Genomic DNA, 5,286 nt, shown 5'->3' with positions numbered 1-5,286 from the left:
AAGAAAGAAAGAAAGAAAGAAAGAAAGAAAGAAAAAAAAGAAAGGAAATGTGGGCAAGTAGCCTTCCTTCCCCCAGCAGTGGAGGCCTAAGCCTATTACCAAGTTTACTCACGATGGTGCTACTGTGACCAACCCCTGAATGCACTGCATTTCCTTCTTCTGAAAAAGATGACTAAAAAGTTAAATGTAGGAAAATAAAACCAAGACCTTTTGAAGGACTGCAAAACTCCAAGATTTTGTGTTACCAACATTTTCATTCTAGTTTAAAGAAACCAATATTAGAAGTTGTAGAGGCTGGAGAGATGGCTCAGTGGTTAAGAGCACCGACTGCTCTTCCAGAGGTCCTGAGATCAATTCCCAGCAACCACATGGTGGCTCACAACCATCTGTAATGGGGTCTGATGCTCTCTCTTGTGCTCTGAAGAGAGCAAAGGTGTACTCATATACATAAAATAAATAAATAAATCTTTAAAAAAAATTTTTAAAAGACACAAAAAAATTTTAAAAAGAAGTTATAGGTAATGCTTTTAGAATACAATCTCTGGAAGAAAATTAGAAAACTGATTAGTCTAAATAAAACGATACATGTACAGATTAATGTTAAATTCCTTAAATACACAAATATTGAATGTGTATGTTTTGTCTTGGTGCAGTCTGGGTTTTGGCTTTTTTGAGATAGCATCTCACTATGTAGCTCTGGCTGTCCTGGAACTCACTATGTAGACTAGGCTAACTCAAACTCAGAGATCTACCTGCTTCTTCTCTCCACTCAGACCCCCTGAGTTGCTGGGATTAAAGGCAGATGCCACTACACCTGACTAAGGTACATATGTGTTTTAAGTCCTTGTTTTAAGTACCTTTTTAATTATATGGAGTGAGTAACTCAGTCTCCATCACAGTATAGCATTATTCCCTCTTCCAAAAGGTTTCCAGAGACTCCCTGGTACTCTCTTCTGTTCTCTGAAAATTCCTAGGAAAGGAACAAACTAGAAGCTACGTGTATCCAGAATGCAGTATCCACCAAAGAAAAGGAACTGCAAGAGACAGGCTTAATTCATTTGACAACTTCTTACTTAGCACCTATTATGAGCCAGACACTGCCTTAAACACACGGGTTAAACAAAGAAAAAAAGTCAGTTGTCATGGCATATATTTATAATCCCATACTGGGAGGAAGAACGGAGGGAGGTTGCAAATTCAGGCCATGGGGCATGGAGTCAAAAGGGTAAATGAAATGCACAGTAGTAGAACATGACTTTTTATGGAGTTGAGATTATATGTGTATATGTGTGTGTGTGTGTGTATAATATTTTATATTTATATTTCCTAGGAATGTTATATTTCCAATCAGAATCTCTACCAAAATTACTCTTTTTAATTGAAAGTTTGTCTTGCTTCTTGGAATATAAAAGCAGTTAGAAGCTCAAAGGAGTCAGGCGTACTGCTCAGAAGGCAGTGGCAGAAGCACAGGTCAGGCCTATGCAGTCAGCCCCTTTCTTTTTAGTACCAAAGTGTTTATTAATTTATTTTATAAACTTTAACTTTTTTTAAAACTTTCTCAAACAAAAACATCAAATGTCAAAATTAACCAGAGCCAAAGTCTATATAACTTGATGAACTTCTATAGTTAATATTGACATTTTGAAATGGAAGTTGTGAAGTTTCACATTAAATTTTACACTTTCAGTATCAAATACATTTTATGCACTTAACCACCATCCACGACAAAACTAGACAAAAAAAAAAAAAAAAAAAATCCATGACAGACTTAGAACAAGAAAAGCAATTGGCCTTATAACCTCAATCATGTCTTAACCCAAAACTCGCCTAACCCCTGCACGCAGTCCTTCCTCATCCTTATATTTAACCTTCCTAGCTCTCTTTTCTTCGTGTTGACTGTGCCTGCATACGCACTAGTTTACACCTACACAGATACAACTGTTTGGACTCCACTTAGGAGAGAGACCACTCAGTTTATCCCTTCTGTGACTGAGGGACCTTGATTACTAGCATACATTCCAAATCTGCCCATTTTCCTGCAAATTTTTACATCATTTTCCTTTAGAGCTGAATAGTACTATCTTTTACAGAGAGACCTAATTTTCATTATGCACTTACCCACTAACAGACAACTAGGTCGATTCCAGTTCTTTGCTATAGTGAATGAACATGGGGATACAAACAGTCTCTATGGTAGAGAATTTACCCTCTCTTTTAAAAGGGGGTAAGGGGAAATAATTTAAAGGCTAAGGCTCACAACTCTTTTTATTTTTATTTTGGTCTGTCAGAGATCCACCTGCTCTGCCTTGGGAGTGATCAAAGACACCATCATGACAAACAGCATTTTTTTTTTTTTTTTTTTTTTTTACTGAAAAGGCTTAAAAGCAATTTAACGCTATCAGCACCAATTCATCCACTTGACAAACACTTGGAAATTATGACTTTTCTCTTCTAGACTTTAGTGATGGCTTAAGTTACTCTACTGAGGGCTACAAAATTCAGAGAGGTTTCTAACTCAGGGTTGGCATGGGGAAAGAACCTACATAATTAAGCCCAGCTATTTCGTGTAAGGTCTCTAAAAGAAAGGTGGAATGGGGAAGAGGTTTATTTACCAAACAATACATTAGATATGAAAGGCTACCGCGGCACATACAGAACACAGGTTAGCCGGAGTGCCCCAGGGCAGCATGGACAGATCATCTCAGGTCTCATCACCAAATGCTGCTACCCACACCGGAGCCACTGCTTGCGGGTGAGAGGGGAAAACAAGTGCAACCTAATTCAGGCAAAAAAATTAAATCACCCCTAAGTCACCTGCTACACAACTCAATGTCTAGTTCACCTCTGGGGAGCTCCTCTTTACCTGGATGTGGAGCTGTAAATCTCTCAGAACACTCCAAAACTTTGAACTATTCTATTCGGCCGCAGCTTCTGAACCTATGCTAATCCACATAGCTGCTAAGGAATCCACTTCTTAGTGGCCCCGCTGTTAGAATCCCGGTTTCCGCCTCCTCTCAGAAGGACCCGAAGACAACTAAACAGCGCACTTTTTGACCTAAACCGAAAGGCAGCCGGACAAAGAAGAGAACGCTGCTTCCCAAGCCCCGGTCTCGGATGGCCCAACTCTGCTCCCTTCAGCGGAAAGCGGCCAGATCCGGGACACCCCAAATTCCATTGTTGGACACCGAGGCGGACACACCCCTGGCAGAGAGGGAGAACTTCGCAGGATTTCCCCTAACTCCCAGAACCGGGTGGTGGGAGGGGCCGCGCTCCGGGACGAGCGAGGGGACAGCCGCTCCAGCATGGCGCACGCGTGGCCCAACCCGGGCCCAGGGCACCCGAGGCGAGGCGAGGTGCTCCCTCCGGTCACCCTCATCAGAGCCTTAATCCGCCAGCCCGCCCCGGGGCCTGCGAGCCCAGCTAAAAATAGGCTCGTCGGTCACCCCGCGGCCCGGGCGGGCCGACCTCGCCCTCAGAGGAGATGGCCGCGGAGCTCCGGCCACTCGCGGACCTGGGGTCGGACCTGGCGGCCGCGGGGAGACCGCCGAGCCGGAACCCTGGAGCCCGACCCCGCAGGCCGATCCTCGGAGCGGGCCGGCGGCGGCGCGGCCTGGGCGGACGCTGCACACTGCGACCTCCGTGCCGAGGCCTACCCCGCGAGCGCGGCCCCGCGCCCCGGAGTCCCCGGCCCTGCTCCTCACCCTGCGCAGCCGGGAACCAGGCCGGGACGACGCGGCGGCGCGAGCTCTCCCTCCGGGTCAGCGCGCTCCCAGGCCCCGCCGCAGTAGCTCAGGTGCCGTCGCGCCGCCCCGCAGGAAACGGGCGGCTTCGGGGCGGGGCGGCTCCGCACGTCCGGGCGTCGCGGCCAGAGGGACCCGGAGACCGGCCCCTTAAAGGGCCAGGTCCGCGCAGCCGGCGGCCTCGAGATGCTCCGCGCTGGTCTGCAGAGACGTCACCCTCCGCCTGGAAGTCCCTGCGGAATCCCTTCATCCACTCAACCCTACTCTGCCTTCCCCAGTCGGCCTTGGTCTCACGTGACCCTCGCACAAAAGTACCACTTGGCCCCCGACACGGGTTGATTCCTTTTAACCGTACTCCAAGTTGCTACACACACACACACACACACCCCACGGCTGGAATTTCTCCTCCGAAATCCGCAAAACGAGGAATTATTAGAGACCGACCTAAATAAATTGTGTGCAAATATTGTAAGGCTGCAGTGTTTGCTGGCTGCTGGCCATTCCTTAAGCAAGGTTAAATAACTAGAAACTGCAGCGCTAAGAGGGGTTTACCAAAATCTCTGCGTCTCTCTGCTCTTTGCTGCGAGGATGGAAGGTTTTTTTTTTTTCCGGTGTTGCTTTTTAGTGTTTTATTATTATTATTATTATTATTCTCTCAGACAACGCCAGTCACTGCCCAGAACATATCTACAACATACTCTAAGCTCTCCTCAAAAGTTACCAAATGATTGGCACTCCTAGAGTGTGGGGTAGAGATATAGAATCAGACTCACCGTTACCCAGGAGCAATCCTTAAGGATTTGGAGCATCAGATAAGTCTCTACACTAACAGAATGTCCTCATCATAAGCTGCGCATCTATCTGGGTTCGATGATTTCTGCCCAAGCTTTCCAGAGCTCTGCAAAGCAGAAATGAAAACTGAAGTGTTCGTAGCAGCAGCCTGATGAGGTATTGAGAGTTCCACCAGTGACCGACCAGTCACCACTTTTCTCTATGGCGACACTCTATCAGCTTTTAACCCAAGGAGCTTGCTCTTTTCCTTCCTTGGCACTCACCAGCTCCAAGGCCAGCAGAACGGTATTTCTGAGCTGCTGTCTCTTGAGCCTGTGAGTGCCAGAAGGTTTGGCTTTGTTGGGAAGTGAGGCCATTAGTAGCTTAATACAAAGTGTAACTGTATCATTTCTGTAATGGAATGTAAATGTTCTTGAATAGCTTACAAACAACTCTGTAATTGCGCCCCCTCCACCCACAAAAAAAGTTTCCAGTTAGAATTTTTTTTCTGACTTTAGGAAAAGGACACCATCATTTGCATACAAATGATACATAGGTTCGTTTGTAAGTTACACAGTAGCTCAGTCTTTAGGGAAACAGTCCTCCAAATGTCTTACTTCTTATAGTCGATACAGAAGTATAAATGCGCCAGCCACTTCTATTCTGGATGAACTTTGACTTCTCAAAAGGGAACAGCTGGATGCTTCCTTCCTTATAAGCTTTCTAATTGCTCACATCAAAACAAAAAGATTTACTAGATATGTCACACATGGCA

General features: G+C 45.8%; 1 protein-coding gene across 31 annotated transcripts in view; it reads right to left on the bottom strand.

Moving 5' to 3' along the window:
- Nucleotides 1-3,840, bottom strand: part of Ktn1 (kinectin 1) — an 89,845-nt gene extending 86,005 nt beyond the window's left edge. For 21 of the 31 annotated variants that reach the window (XM_021203935.2, XM_021203932.2, XM_021203933.2 and 18 more), the window contains exon 1: nucleotides 3,702-3,839. The gene's annotated coding sequence lies outside the window, so the exon portion shown is untranslated. Of the gene's footprint in view, nucleotides 1-3,701 lie in introns of all 31 variants that reach the window. The other 10 variants (XM_029541888.1, XM_029541893.1, XM_029541887.1 and 7 more) reach the window with 1 other exon arrangement.
- Between the last annotated feature and the right edge of the window lie 1,446 nt (nucleotides 3,841-5,286).

Source organism: Mus pahari, chromosome 8, assembly GCF_900095145.1.
Source record: "Mus pahari chromosome 8, PAHARI_EIJ_v1.1, whole genome shotgun sequence".
Lineage (NCBI taxonomy): Eukaryota > Metazoa > Chordata > Mammalia > Rodentia > Muridae > Mus > Mus pahari.
This window is presented reverse-complemented; position numbering and strand designations above follow the sequence as displayed.